At 39.1% G+C, this 16,672-nt stretch overlaps 1 long non-coding RNA gene and 1 pseudogene across 1 annotated transcript in view; both read left to right on the top strand.

The window, feature by feature from the left end:
- The window catches only part of LOC146403471 (uncharacterized), a 118,942-nt gene that overhangs the window by 18,606 nt on the left and 83,664 nt on the right, over positions 1-16,672 (top strand). The gene's annotated exons all lie outside the window — the stretch shown is intronic.
- On the top strand, positions 13,919-14,641 carry LOC100519429 (ribulose-phosphate 3-epimerase-like; annotated as a pseudogene).

Below are 16,672 nucleotides of genomic sequence, written 5' to 3'. Positions count from 1 at the left end.
CAGTAGAATCTAAGATGAGTTTTTTGATGTTTGTTTCATTTTTCATTCCAAAGTCCATACATGATCCAAACAAATTTTATCAGACTCTCAGGAGATGGGTTTTTGGGTTTTTATAATACTGTATTACGCACCTACAGCCAACTAATCTATGACAAAGGAGGCAAGGATATACAATGGAGAAGGGACAGCTTGTTCAAGAAGTGGTGCTGGGAAAACTGGACAGTCACATGGAAAAGAATGAAATTAGAACACTCCCTAACACCATACACAAAAATAAACTCCAAATGGATTAAAGACCTAGATAGAAGACCAGACACTATCAAACTCCTAGAGGAAAACATAGGCCAAACACTCTCTGACATAAACCACAGCAACATCTTCTCAGATCCACCTCTTAGAGTATTGACAACAAAAACAAAAATAAACAAATGGGACCTAATCAAACTTCAAAGTTTCTGCACAGCAAAGGAAACCCTAAACAACACAAAAAGACAACCCACAGAGTGGGAGAACATCTTTGCAAATGAATCAACTGACAAGGGATTAATCTCCAAAATTTATAAACAACTTCTGCAGCTCCATACCAAAAAAACAAACAACCCCATCCAAAAATGGGCAGAAGATCTAAACAGACGCTTCTCCAAAGAAGACATACAGATGGCCAAAAAACACATGAAAAGAGGTTCAACATCACTCATTATTAGAGAAATGCAAATCAAAACCACGATGAGGTACCACCTTACACCAGCCAGAATGGCCATCATCCAAAAGTCTACACACAATAAGTGCTGGAGAGGGTGTGGAGAAAAAGGAACCCTAGTACACTGTTGGTGGGATTGTAAATTGGTGCAACCACTGTGGAAAGCAGTCTGGAGATTCCTCAGAAAACTAAACATAGAACTACCACTTGATCCAGCAATCCCACTCCTGGGCATCTACCCAGAGAAAACCATGACTTGCAAAGACACGTGTACTCCAATGTTCATTGCAGCACTATTTACAATAGCCAAAACATGGAAACAACCTAAATGTCCATCGACAGAGGAGTGGATCCAGAAGGTGTGGTATATATACACAATGGAATATTACTCAGCCATTAAAAAGAATGAAATACCAGCATTCTTAGCAACATGGATGGACCTAGAAACTATCATGCTAAGTGAAGTCAGCCATACAATGAGACACCAACATCAAATGCTTTCGCTGACATGTGGAATCTGAAAAAAGGACAGACTGAACTTCTTTGCAGAACAGATGCTGACTCACAGACATTGAAAAACTTATGGTCTCCAGAGGAGACAATTTGGGGGGTGGGAGATGTGTTTGGGCTGTGGGATGGAAATCCTGTGAAGTCAGATTGTTATGATCATTATACAACCACAGATTTGATAAATTCATTTGAGTAATAAAAAATTAAAAAAAAAAAACTGTATTATACTATATACTAGAATACCAGAATAAAGGTATTTTTAGAATTCTACTAAGTGCAGCCACAGGTAAAATTAGACATCTCTGATCTCATATAACTTCTTCAGATTCCTACCACTAAGAATATATACTATAGAATCTGATCTTAAAATATAGTTTTTAAAGTATCCTTTAATAATTATGTAGCTCTATTATACTGTTTACCATATTGTAAGTTCATTTGTTCTGAGTCAGTGTTTGTTTTTATTTTCTTTTAAATATTATAATAAGTTTGAGTGTGATGAATAAATACTAATTAATTGGCTGAGGGAATGAAGGCCAAGTAAGAAACAACTATTAACATATGTTTGAAGATCTTAATAGAGCAATCTTTTCAAAAGAAAAATATAGTGTATTTTAAAATCATATATCCTTAAACTTTAAGTGGTCTTAGAATGTGGTAGAGAAAGGTGGCTAATTGAATCCTAATATTTATTTTCTCTCTTTGCTAGGATAGTAAAATCCCTGATGTTTAGCTGAAAAGATGGCTTCCCCTTACAGTTAAAAATTACATTTTCCGGAGTTCCCTTCGTGGCTCAGTGGTTAAGGAATCCAACTAGGAACCATGAGGTTTCGGGTTCAATCCCTGGCCTCACTCAGGGGGTTAGGAATCCGGCGTTGCCGTGAGCTGTGGTGTAGGTCGCAGACTCGGCTCAGGTCCCTCGTTGCTGTGGCTCTGGCATAGGCCAGCAGCTATAGCTCCAGTTCGACCCCTAGCCTGGGACCTCCATATGCCGCAGGTGCAGCCCTAGAAAATTTTTTAAAAATTACATTTTCCAGGGAGTTCTTATTGTGGTTCAGCAGTTTAAGAACCAGACTAATATATGCAAGGATGCTGGTCCCTGGCCTTACTTAGTGGCTTAAGAATCTGGTATTGCTGTGAGCTGTGGCATAGGTCACAAGCATGGTTCAGATCCTATGTTGCTGAGGCTGTGGTATAGGCTGGCAGCTGCAGCTCCAATTCAACCCCTAGCCTGGGAACTTCCATATGCTGCAGGCACAGCCCTAAAAAGAAAAAAGAAAAAAAAATTCCAGCATTCCTTGATCATGCAATCAAGATCTGGCAAAACCTATGAAGGCAGAAATGTCATGAGTTGTGCCCTTAAAGAACTGTAGCATGTCCTCTTTGCCTCTTCTTTTTGGAATCATCCTATATTTTGATGCCTGGAATATAGATACATGAGAATGAAGCTATGCATGTCAAGTGCAACTTGGTAGTAAGATGTCCATGACATCTAGGAGCCATACTAGCTGTAATCACCTTCTAGATATTTTATGTAGGAGAGAAAGACTCCTTTCTTATTTTAATTCCATGTTATTTTGGTTTTTATTTGTCACAGATAGTCTTAATTCTAAATAGAATAATTCTTTACATTTATTTTTATTGAGGTAACATTAGTTTATAACTCTAGATTCATGTGCACAACATTATATTTCTACTTCTGCATTCCACAGTGTGCTCACCAACAAAAATTTAGTTTACTTCCGTGTTGATACAACTGATCCCCTTCACCCATTTTGCCTTATTGGCCATAGTTATTAGCAAATATTTTCTCTCATTCAGCAGGTTGTCTTTTCATTTTGTTAATCGTTTCTATTGTTATGCAAAAGCTTCTAAGTTTAATTAAATCCCACAGCCTTGTCTCTCCCAAAAGTAGGCCCTCTAACCTTCAAAGCAGTATGTCCTGGCGGCTTGTTTTTCTGGTGCAAGAGCCCTTGTCTGGGAGCCCTACACAGAGCTCAGACCCATTACTTCTTATAGGGAACATCTACAATTTTAATTCTCCTCCCATCTGTGGGTCACTAACTTGGGGTTATGGGTGTTGATTATACACCCCACCCTCTCCTACCTGTCTCTTTGATGTTTCTTCTTTATATATTTAGCTGTAGAAGATTATTTCTGCTAGATTTCTGTCTTTCTCATCAATAGTTGCTTAGTAAATTGTAATTTGGCATGGCTTTGGGAGAAGGTGAGTTCAACATCTTCCTATTCCATCATCTTGACCAAGCTCCTATCCTAAATAGAACAAATTTTGGAGTTCTTCTGTGGTGCAGACATTAAAGATCTGGTGTTGTCATTGCAGCTGCTCAGGTCCCTGCTGTGGAGCAAGTTCGATCCCTAGCCTGAGAACTTCAGCATGCCACAGGTGCAGCCAAAAAAAAAAGAAAAAAAATTTTTTTGAAATACAAGGTGGAACAATGCACACAAAAGAACCTAAAATGTTTGGCATTGATTTTTGTCAGATAGTAAGTAGGAAAATACAGACTTTACAGCAGACTGTAATGGTAGCGACACTTATTATGCCATGGCAAAAAAAAAAAAAAAAATACTTAAACTGTTGTTATTAATGTTTTGAAAGGCAGTCCTCATATACACTAAGAGATAATAGGAAAATTCAATATATTATCTAGGTTGAATGCTTCTTTCTGTTTTCAACAAAGCAGTTATGAAAGAAAATAAAACTCTGTTAAAATAGGGACTTTCTACCTATAATCTGAATTTAAGTTGATAAAGAGTGTGTAATTTGGGTCTTTGTTATGATTAAAAAAGCCAACTACCTTGTACTCCAAATTGAAAAAGTTCTAAATGATAGCTGAAAATGCCTCATAGATGATAAAGACTAAAGTGGCTTTTTAAAGTAGCTTCCTTTAAGGATTCTTTGCCAAAAATGAAGAAAGAAAAAAAGCAGGGTAAAGATTTTTCTGTCCTCTTCAAGTCTATGGTTTTAGATAGCCTCAAGACATGCCCAATTCAAATAAGAAAGAAGGGAATGTGAGGGTCTAAGAGATTAACAAATAGGAGACAGAGTTTCCAAGCTAAAAAAAATGATGTCCAATGAGATCCTTGGATTTGGTTACTCACCCATGGGACTAACCAGAAGCAAAGAGACTAGTTCCTTTATTACATCTTTGAGGGAACTGGTTTTGCTTAATGTTGGGGAGATGGCTCAGATCGTCAGTGTCAGAAAATGAGACACATGAACACTGGAGGGTCTCGACAAGGCTCTTTACTTCTGCAGAGGGGCATGGGTACTCAAAAAGCATGCGTGAAGAGAAAAGACCCTCCCTATTTCTCCCTAACACAGGTGGTGTACCTGTCCCCTTCCCATTGGTCAGGTCAGGGGGCACATGCTTCCTGGTTGGCTAATTTGAAACAAATTGTTACTGGGAGAAGAGGGAAGGGGGTGGGTTGCAGGAAGTTGTTTCAGCAGAGACTAGAGCAAAATGGAGTAACCAAGATTTCCTTTGGTAGAAAAGACATGTTACTTTCCACATTAAGAAACCCACTTTGGCCTGAAATAGCCTGTTTAATTCCTTAAACACTGTCTTAATCTTCAATCATTAAACAATATCACTGGGTTTCAAAAGTGTACAATTCCCAAAAAAGATATCCATAGTATGAACTGGAGTTTCGCACTTACCATCTGCCTCCACATGGATTAAGTCATGCACCACTGCAGCTGCCAACCCTCAAAACCCCCTGAAAGGAGCTCAGGGTGGAGATCAAGAGTGAAGCACTCTGTGCTCTGGAGAAACTGGCAGAACAGGTCTTCAGATAGTTAGATATTTTTAGAAGATTTTATGAGCCCAATTCTTGCATCTCCTCATATCTAGAAAAGCACTAGATATGGTGCTTTCTGCTCCTCGTGACTAGTAGCAGCTTTCACAAGACTTCTGTAAAATGTGTGCATGCCTGCCGTTGAGGCCCAAGGGAACTCAGTAAGGATGCAAAGAGTACCTGGCAGCTAGCAGCCATTAGACTGCAGCCACTCCTAACAGCCAAGCCGGGAGGAAATTTAGGCTGTGAAAACACAAAATACTGGCCCCAACTAGCTGAGGTGCATATCAAAAGAATGATTTCCATAAACCCAGACCTTTGCTTCTTCCCACAGAAAAGTGCTAAATTCCTTAAGATATCTGGTTTTCTGTTATTAGCAGTAATCCTTTGTTCCTACTACCTGCCCTTTGTTGCAAAACTCCTATACATCCTAACCCCACCCTCACATCTTCAGAGCAGTTTTCTCAGGGTTACTTGAGATGCTGCCTCCTGGCCTTAAGTCCTCATTTTGCCCCAAATAAAACATAACTCAACTTTTAGGTTGCGCTTTTTTTTTCTTTCTTTTTTTTTTTTTTTTTTTTTTTTTTGGTCTTTTTAGGGCCAAACCCATGGCATGTGGAGGTTCCCAGGCTAGGAGTCTAATCAGAACTGCCTACACCAGAGCCACAGCAACGCAGGATCCGAGCCGCGTCTGCAACCTACACCACAGCTCACGGCAACACCAGATCCCCAACCCACTGAGCGAGGCCAGGGATCAAACCTGAAACTTCATGGTTCCTAGTTGGATTCATTTCCACTGCACCATGACAGGAACTCCAGGTCTTGCATTTTTTTTTAAGTTGACAGTAGAAACTTCTAGGGTGAGATCCAGGGACTATGGAGGTGAAAAGAAAAGGAATTTCATCCCAGAGCATTTTTCAGAAGCTACAACATAGGCTCTCCAAGGAAGTTATTTGTCACAGAAGGAAATCTTTGTGATGCCTGCCCATAGAAATTTAATAATGTTAATTCAGGATCAGTGACTGCATGCTTTTCCCATTCTCTGTTTTTTTATATGCAAAGTTTATTGCCCTTTTTGTTGTTTTGACTCTGCCATATTACGTTAAATAAAATGAGGGAAAAGGCTGCCTTTTAATTTATGGAATAGATCAGGAAGCAAAACTATTGAATTAAATGGAGCAGAACATGCTTTACCCCTAAATTCTGTGTTTGGGGCTGCTGCGAGAAGATGGGACATCGGAAAGTCATACTTGAAAAAGGGGTTATTTTGTTATATAAAGAGGAGGGGAAGTTTCCATAAGGGCACAGTGGAAATGAATCCAACTAGGAACCATGAGGTTGAGGGTTCAATCCCTGGCCTCAATCAGTGGGTTGGGGATCCAGTGTTGTCGTGAGCTGTGGTGAAGGCTGCAGACATGGCTCAGATCTGGCATTGCTGTGGCCCTGGCGTAGGCCGGCAAAACTGTTCTGATTAGACTCAGCCTGGGAACCTCCATATGCCACTAAAAGGACAAAAGACAAAATAAAAAAATAAAAATTTATTTCTTCCTGATTCAGTCTTGGGAGAGTGTACATTTCTAGGTATTTGTCAATTTCTTCTGGATTGTTCATGTTAGCAGTGTATAATTATTTGCAGTAATTTCTTATGATCCTGTGTATTTCCATGGTGTGTATTGTAACATCTTTTTCCTTTCTGATTTTCTTGATTTCTCTCTTTTTTGATGGGTCTGTATCAGTTTTGTTTATATTTTCGAAAAAGGAGCTGAGTTTCAAGGATCTTTTCCATTGTCTTTCTAGTTCTTATTTTTTTGTTTATTTCTGATCTAATCTTTGTTATTTATTTCTACTAACTTTTGGTTTTGTTTGTTCATTATTTAATTCCTTTAGGTGTAAAATTAGGTTGTTTATTTGAATTTTTCTTGTTTCATGAAGCAGGCTTGTACTGCTACAGACTCCCTTCTTAGAACTACTTTTGCTCCATCTCTTAGATTTTGGATCATTGTATTTTTGTTTTCACAAATGAATCTCTTGTAGGGAGCATACAGATGGGTCTTGTTTTTATATCCTTTCACCTACTCTATGTCGTTTTGTTTTGTTTTGTTTTAGGGCTATACCCACAGCATATGGAGGTTCCCAGGCTAGGGGGTCTAATCAGAGCTGCAGCTGTTAGCCTACACCACAGCCACCCACAACAACGGTGGACCCAAGCCATACCTGTGACATACACCACAGCTCTCGGCAATGTTGGATCCTTAACCTACTGACTGAAGCCAGGGATCGAACCGGCATCCTTATGGATATTCGATTTGTTTCTGCTGCACCATAATGGGAACTCCCTCTGTATCTTTTGATTGAAATATTTAGTTCATTTAACATTTAAAGTAATTATTGATTGTCTGTTATTGCCATTTTGTTAATTGTTTGGGGGTTGTTTTGTAATTCTTTTTTTCTTTCTTTCGTTAGCTTCCATTGTGATCTGATGACTGTATTTAGTATAATTTTTGATTCCTTTCACATTTGTGTGTGTGAGTCTATTATAGATTTTTAGTTTGTGGTTACCATGAGGTTATATCTCACAATCTACGTATATGTGATTATTTTCAGTTGCTGATCATTTAAGTTTCAATTCATTTTAATAACTCTACCTTTTTATTCAACTGAACCATGATCATTATTTTTGGCATCATGTTACATTTTTGGTTTTCTGTTTCCTGTAACTACTTATTGTGGATATAATTTTATTATCTTTGTCTTATAACCTTCCTACTAGCTTTATAAGTGGCCCATCTACCATTCTTATTTTTTGACCTAGAGAAGTCTTTTTAAAATTTCTTGTAAATCTAGTTTGGTGGTACCGAACACTTTTAGTTTCTGCCTGTCTATAAGATTTTGACTTGCACTTCAAATCTGAATGATAACCTTGCAGGGTAGAGTGCTTTTGGTTGTAGATTTTTCTGTTTTATCACTTTAAATATGTCATGCCAACTTGTTCAGGCTTCCAGTTTCTGCTGAAATGTTGGCTGATAGCTTTATGGGAGTTAACTTGTATGAATCTTGCTGCTTTTCCCTTGCTGCTTTTAATATTCTATCTTTAATTTTTGCCATTTTAATTGCACTATGTCTTGACGTGGTCCTCTTTGAGTTGATTCTCTTTGGGATTCTGTGCTTCCTGGGCCTGGATGTCTGTTTCTTCTTCAAGTTTAGGAAAACAGTCAACTATTGTGCTTTCTCTGTCCCTTTCACTCTCTCTTCTCTTTTGGGGACTCCTATAATGCAAAAGGTAATATCCTTGATGTTGTCTCCAAGGTCTCTTAAAATGTTGTCAATTTTTAAGTTCTTTTTTTTTTTTCTTTCTTTCTTTCTTTTTTTTCTGTTCAACTTAAGTGACTTACACTACTCTCTCTTCCAGTTTGCTGATCTATTTTATCCATATCATCTAATATACTGTTGATTCCCTGTAGTATATTTTTCCCCACTTACTATATTTTTCAGCTGTTTGTTACTTCTTTACATTTTCTAATTCTTTGTTAAAATTCTCACTGTGTTCATCCATTCTTCTGAATTCTTTGAGCATCTTTATGATCAGTACTTTGAAGACTTTCTTGGGAAGACTGCTTATCTCCACTGCACTTTTTTGGGGTATATCTTGTTCCATTATTTGAAACATATTCTTGTCTTGCCTCATTTTGCTTATCTCACTGTTTTTGTTTCTAAGTTTTTGGTAGGTTGATTATGTTTCCTGGTCTTAGAGAATTGGCCATATGTAGAAAACATCTTATGGGGTCCAGTAGAACACTTTCTTCTGGTCACCAGAACTATATGTTCTAGGGTTGCTCTCTCTATGGCTTTCATGAGTCCTTCTGTTATGGCAGCCTGACTTCAGTTGTCTCCTTGTCCTGTTGTTTGCCAGGGCCTGCCTTGTGTGGATGCTGCCAGCCACTGGTTGTGGGGTAGATCCCAGAATAGCTGGCTGCATGGCCTAGGGTGTGGTGTCTTGGTGCCAGTCTGCTGATGGGAAGAGCTGGGTCACTATGTGGCTATGGAGCCTTGGAGTATCTTGAGGCTAGTGCTGTCGCATTGGTGCTTTGGAGTTGGGTTCCTGGGTAGCTGGCTGTAGACAAGTGCATCCCAAAGCTAGTGTCATCCCAAAGCTAGTGTCCTCAGTCTGGCTGTAGGGCCCTAGGGTTCTGAGGCTAATGTTGGCCCACTGTTGCTTGGGGCTGGGTCCTGAGCCCTCTGGTGGGTAGGACTGGGTTCAGAGGCAGTTGAGGACTCAGGAGGCAGGGACCCAGGCCTGCTCATGGATAGGTCTGTATCTCCACCCAGAGAGCTGTTTGGTTTTGGACATCCCAGGACTGATGCCAACTGGCTGGTAGGCAAGGCTGAGTAATGGCACTAAAAATCTTGAGGGAGAATTCCAAAATGGTGCTTGCCAGCACTAGTGTCCTCGCAGTAGGACGAGCACCCCAAAGTGGCTGCTGCAAAGGTCTGTCTACAGGTTGAGTCCAAATTGCTTCTTGCCTATCCAGGAGGCTCTCCAAGATGAACAAGCGGACTTGACCTAGGCTCCTTACAAATGACTGCTTCTATCCTGGGTCATGAAGCATGTGAGGTTTTGTATGTGTCTTTTAAGAGATTGTCTCTATTTCCCACAGGCCACTGTATCTCCCTAAAGTAAGTCCCTCTGGCCTATAAAATCCAAAGTTCCGGGAGCTTGTCTTTGTGGTGCAAGACCCTTGGGCTGGGGGTCCTGATATTGGTCCTAGACTCCTAACTCCTTGATGAGAAACTTTGCAAGTATAATTATCTTCCCATTCGTGGGTGACAATACAATAGTATGGGGCTTTACTATATTGTATCCCCACTCCTGCTCATCTCATTGTATTTCCTTATTAATTAATTAATTTTTTTACAACCATACCAGCGGCATATGAAAATTCCCGGGCCAGGGGTTGAATTGGAGCTGCAGCTGAAGACTACACCACAGCCACAGCAACATGGGATCTGAGCCACATCTGCAACCTACATCCAGATTGTGGCAATGCTGGATCCTTAACTCACTGAGCGAGACCAGGAATTGAACCCACATACTCACAGAGACAATGTGAGGGCCTTAACCTGCTGAGCCACAGTGGAAATTCCTGTGTTTCTTTCTTTATGTCTTTAGTTGTAGAAGATCTTTTCTGCTTGTCTTCAGGTCATTCTCATTAATAGTTGCTCTATAGTAGTTGTTAATTTGATGTGTTCATGGGGAGAAGTGAGCTCAGAGTCTTTCTACTCTGCCATGTTGGCCACTTATCCATGATAGTGTATCCTTGAAAGCAAACATAGTTGTTAATTTTATATGTGAAGTTGTGATAAAGTCTTTAGTTAAGGAATTACCATAAAATGGAGCCATAGATTTTAATATATATTTATTCTTGACATTTATTCCATCTAATTGCTTCATTCCAAGGTCAGAAATATTTTGAAATGTACGTGTAAATGGATGATCTATGAAAATCTCATAGAATAAAATTCTTAACCTTAAGCTTCTGATACATAAGTTGTCTTTATAGGGCGGTATATGTATACAAATGTAATAAATATGCCCACAGGTATATTTTGCTAGTGGAAAGCTTGCTTGACTCTCATCAGCTTCTCAAAGTGATCTGTTATGCAGACAGATGTATGAACAAGGAAGAAATCTAATGTAGACTCTATGTGCTGTCATTGGTCAATGCATTTTTATGAGAGTAGTGATGGAAAGATGCATTTAAATTACTCTTGGTCCCCAAAATTGCTGCAATGATAAGATGTTATCAGCTTTCTCATTTCTTGTTATTCACAATGTAGATGGCAATTTAAGCAGTTAATGATAAACCTTAAAAGTTTAACATAATACTCTTATCTTCTGTGATAAAGGGAAAAATGACTCTCCAATGATATCCATGTTCTCACACTATAACCTATGAATATGTTATTAAATTGGGAATAGGACTTTACAAACATGATTAATTTAAGAATCTTGAGATGGGAATATTATCCTGGATTTAATAAGTGGTCTCAATATAATCACAGGAGTATTTGCGAGGTTGGGAAGTTGGAGTTTGAGAGAGAGAAGGAGATGTGACAGTAGAATCAGAGGTCAGAGAGAAAGGTGGCCTTTAAGATTTATGTCACTGGTTTTAAAGATTGAAGAAGGGAATAAAAATCAAAGACTGTGAATAGAATTGAGAAGCTGAGAAGAAAATGGATTATCCTCTAGAACTTCCGAAAAGAATGCAGAACTGACACTGTAATTTTAATCCTGTAAGACTCAACTTCTGATTTGTGTCTTCCAGAACTGTAACATAATAAATTTAGACTGCTTTAAATTACTACATTGGTTGTAATTTACCACAGTGTCAACAGGAAACACAGTTCCAGTAATACTTAAAACATTTTACCACACTTTCCCCAAATATCTAATTGATTGGTTCTATATAATACCCAAGGTATTATTATGAATAAATGATGCTACTGCATTTGAATTTTTGTTAGATTCTAAAATAAGTTATTCAATGATAAGGATTTCAGGGACCCTCTATGCCATATTTTGTAACAATTGGGGTGAGTGAAGTCATATCAACAGATCATATCAAACGTACCCTACCAGGTCTCATCAGCAATGTGTTTCAACCAAAGAGCTGAACCCCCGATTTTTACTGATCCTTCAAAAAGTTAGAATTGTTAATTTAAATATGTTTTTAAGAATTTAAGAATTAGTAGTTTTCAGGGGGAGCAAGAGTAGAGGAAGAAAATATACTGAAATGAGAATTCTCAACATATTTACAAGTAAATTCTTCTTCTTTTTTTTTTGGTTTTTTAAAGACCACAGCAGAAGCGTATGGAGGTTCCCAGGCTAGGGTCTAATAGGAGCTACAGCTGCCAGCCACAGCAACGCGGGATCCGAGCCACATCTGCGAACTATACCACAGCTCATGCTGGATCCTTAACCCATTGAGTGAGGCCAGGGATCAAACCTGCAACCTCATGGTTCCTAGTTGGATTCGTTTCTGTTGTGCCATGATGGGAGCTCCAAAAGTAAATTCTTGAAATCCATAGTGGTTTGTTTATCAAGATGACATCAATTAGTAAACAAAGCAAGATCTAGACCTAGTCAGTTTGGAGTTCCCATCATCGCTCAGTGGTTAACCAATCTGACTAGCGTCCATGAGGATGCAGGTTCAATCCCTGGCCTTGCTCAGTGGGTTAAGGATCTGGTGTTACCACGAGCTGCGGTTTAGGTCGAAGATACAGCTCTTATGCTGCTTTGCTGTGGCTGTAGTGCAGGCCAGCAACTACTACAGCTCAGATTTGACCCCTAGCCTGGGAATCTCCATATGCCTCAGGTGTAGCTCTAAAAAGCAAAAAAAAAAAAAAAAAGAAAGAAAGAAAGAAAGAAAAAAAAAGAGCTAGTCACTGTTCACCTCACCTCAAACATTCCTCTGCTCTTTAGTTCTGTCTTGTTGGGATATCCCCAAAATAGACTACTCAGAGCCAGAGTAAGCACAATAAAAAGTCAAACATTTTTTATTTTAAGCCTGAGGCATTTATTTTTAGTAATTATTTCCACCTGGCAACACACAAACCTCTGTGAAAGGAATAAAGCCTGCTGCTGCAGCCACCAGTTAGCTATGACACTTGTCAAAGGTCACAGCAGCATGCAGAGAGATTTCTTTATTTCTTATTTAATAACAGTGAAATGTGAATCTCAAAGTCCTCAAAAGACATTATTTTAAAGATTAAGAAACTTCATTTTTCAGGAGTTCCTGTCGTGGTGCAGTGGTTAACAAATCCAACTAGGAACCATGAGATTGCGGGTTCAATCCCTGGCCTTGCTCAGTGGGTTAATGATCTGGCGTTGCCGTGAGCTGTGGTGTAGGTCGCAGACGCGGCTCGGATCCTGCGTTGCTGTGGCTCTGGCGTAGGCTGGCAGCTGCAGCTCCGATTCGACCCCTACCCTGGGAACCTCCATACGCTGCGAGAGCGGCCCAAGAAATGGCAGAAAGACACACACAAAAAAAAAAGTTGTTAAAAAAAAAAAAGAAACTTCATTTTTCAACTTCAGATTTTAATATAGTACAGGAGAATATATTTAGAAACTTTGCTTGTGGAATCTAACACACACATACACAAAGCATATATTCAATGACATTTACCTCTAATGTGACAAATCTCTGTTGTATAAATTACCAGAGGGAAAGTTTCCAGATCTATGAATAGCATAATAGCCTTTCGACTCCCTTTTCTCTCAAAAAGAATCTTCTTGTGAGCAAAGGAGAGGTGAATGGTAATTCTTGTGAAAATAAGAAACCCTATAATGTCTTCAACCTGATTTACAATTGGAAGGATTGCATGATAGGTAGGGAGACCAGAAATCATTACAAAAACCCAAAAGAAAACATCTTAGTATATCCCAGAGAACCACAGAGCTGTCTAATTATAATTTGTGGCAATGAGTATAATACAAAAAACATAGTCATCCATAGTATTATTCTGTATCTAAGAAGGTAAAAGAGCAATTATAAAGTGTACATGCACTTTATATTCAAACAAAAATGCATTATTAATGAGTGTTAGGGAAAATCCAATTATTTGTTGAGTACTAATTGACCTCAGCACTTTGTACACACTCTCCGTAATCCTCACAGACCTTTGCAATGTATCATAATTAGCATTTTACAGTGAGGAAATTGAGGTTTCCTCAAAGTCATATAGCTAATGTCACGGTGTATCAAGCAATGTTATAGGCAGGAAATAGAAGTGTTAGGCATTTCAAGAAATGGATTCAATAGAAAGAATAAATGTGCTTACAGAACATTGGAGGGGGCAAAACCGCATGGCTGGTTTGTGCGACGACCTCATCTTGTCGGGTTACTCGTGGGGTAATTTGCTCTAGGGAACTAGCACCATGGCAGCCAGATGCAAGATTGGTTCGTCCATCCTCAACAGCAGTGTGGCCAATTTAGGGGCTGAGTGCCTCCAGATGCTGGACTCTGGGTCTGATTATCTGCACCTGGATGTAATGGATGGGCATTTTGTTCCCAGCAGCACCTTTGGTCACCCCACAGTAGAAAGCCTCCAAAAGCAGCTAAGCCAGGACTCCTACTTTGCACGCTATGGTGTTCAGGCGGGAACAGTGGGTAAAGCCAATGGCTGTAGTGGGAACCAATCAATATACATTTCATCTTGAAGCTACTGAGAACCCTGGGAGCTTTGATTAAAGACATTCAGGAGAATGATGAAGGCTGGCTTTGCTATCAAACTAGGAACTATAGTTGAATATTTGGCACCATGGACTAATCAGATAGATATGGCCTTGGTTCTGACAGTGGAACGTGGGTTTGGAGGGCAGAAATTCATGGAAGATATGATGCCAAAGATTCAGCGGTTGAGGACCCAGTTCCCTTCTTTGGACATAGAGGTTGATGGTGGAGTAGGTCCTGACACAATCCATAAATGTGCAGAGGCAGGAGCTAACATGATTGTGGCTGGCAGTGCCATTGTGAGTAGTGAGACTCCAAATCTGTGATCAACCTGTTAAGAAATGTTTGCTCAGAAGCTGCTCAGAAACATTCTCTTGATCAATGAAACCTTAAGGAGTCCAGTGTCTGCTCATGAGATCTCCTTTTTACTGGAAAACAAGAATATTGACAACCATATCATACCACAATGGAGGCATTACTGCTTTTCTGAGCAATTATTCATTCAAGTGGATGAAATCCATTATGCAGAATGTTCAAAGAGGTTAGAAGTTGGTGTGTATAACTACATTTTTAGTGATGGAATTTAAAGATTAGTGTGGTAAAATACCATTTTTACTGTGAGACTCAATTTTTATAAAGAACAAAAGTATGGCTGTATTAAGGAAAGTTATCAACAGAAATGTGAATTAATGCCTAAGGAGGAGTTCCCATCGTGGCTCAGTGGTTAACGAATCTGACTAGGAACCATGAGGTTGCTGGTTCGATCCCTGCCCTTGCTCAGTGGGTTGGTGATCCAGTGTTGCCATGAGCTGTGGTGTAGGTCGCAGACGCGGCTCAGATCCCGTGTTGTTGTGGCTGTGGCGTAGGCCAGCGACTATGGCTCCAATCAGACCACTAGCCTGGGAACCTCCATATGCCACGGGAGCAGCCCAAGAAATGGCAAAAAGGCCAAAAAAAAAAAAAAGCCTAAGGAAGGCATATTAATTACTACAAAAAAAATGTTTTTCCTGAATTTCTAAAAAGAATTTTCTGTTGTTTCTTGGCTATTTTCAAAACAAAACAAACAAACAAGAACATTGGAGGATAGGAGAGATGCAAGACTGGGAGATTCCAAGGACAACTGCTTTCTAGGACACACCACTATAGTAATCTAGAAGGGATCTATGATTGGTGCTTCTACCACTACAGGTGACATCATAACTCCCTCATATTTTATCACATATTTATCACTGTCAGAACATTATTGTTAACTGGCACAGCCATGATAAGATGGTTTTTCCTTTCCAAGCCTTATGTGAGTATGTTTCATTCATGAAACCAAACCACATTCAGAATTCTATATGTAAGGGAAAAATACTTTATCCTATTCATCCATGTAACACAGAAGAGAACATATAAAAGTGAAATAGGGAGTTACCATCGTGGCACAGTGGTTTACGAATCTGACTAGGAACCATGAGGTTGCAGGTTTGATCCCTGGACTTGCTCAGTGGGTTAAGGATCTGGCGTTGCCATGAGCTGTGGTGTAGGTCGCAGATGTGGCTTGGATCCTGCATTGCTGTGGCTCTGGTGTAGGCTGGCAGCTACAGCTCCAATTAGACCCGTAGGCTGGGAACCTCCATATGCCATGGGAGTGGCCCTAGAAAAGGCAAAAAGACCGAGAAAAAAAAAAAAAAGAAGTAAAATGGATGCTCTTCTGATTTCTGATACAGTCAACCTCCTTGTCTGCTCAACATTCATACATATGCTTCTATCAATGAAGTTCTTAATATGAAAAAAAAATCACAAAAATAAAAATAACTGAAACTTCTCATCAACATAATACAACTCTCCATGCAACTTACACTACTCCCAAAAGGAAGAGAAAAATTCTATCTATAACAGTGTTTTTCATAGAGTGATGTTTATTCTTATTCTATTACCATTATACCTTGATATTTTATTCTCTTATGATTATATAAAAAATTTTTACCATTACTGGCTTGTATAAGAAGCCAATATCTTTGATGAATATAGATGCAAAAATCTCAACAAAATATTGGAAAACTGAATCCAACAATACATAAAAGGGATTATACACCATGATAAACTTGGATTTATTCTAATGTCATCAAGGATGGTTCAACAATTGCAGATCAATAAATGTAATAAGTCACATTAATAAAAGGAAAGACAAAAACCACATGACTATCTCAACAATCATGGAAAACACATTTGACAAAATTCAACATCTAGTCATGATAAAAACTCTCATGAAAGTGGGTACAGAGGAAACATATCTCAACATAATAATAACCATTTACATCAGAAAACCCTCACAGCCAGTGTAATACCCAATGGTGAAAAGCCAAAAGATTTCCCAATAAATTCAGGAACAAGACAGGTATGCCAATTGTTACCACTTCTATTTAACATA

Source organism: Sus scrofa, chromosome 5 (genome assembly GCF_054392235.1).
Source record: "Sus scrofa isolate SSC_HxYL_T2T_F1_AM1 chromosome 5, Sscrofa_HxYL_maternal_Yorkshire_Landrace_v2.0, whole genome shotgun sequence".
NCBI classification, from domain to species: Eukaryota; Metazoa; Chordata; class Mammalia; order Artiodactyla; family Suidae; genus Sus; species Sus scrofa.
Note: the sequence above shows the minus strand (reverse complement) of the source record. Positions and strands in the feature narration are given on the sequence as shown.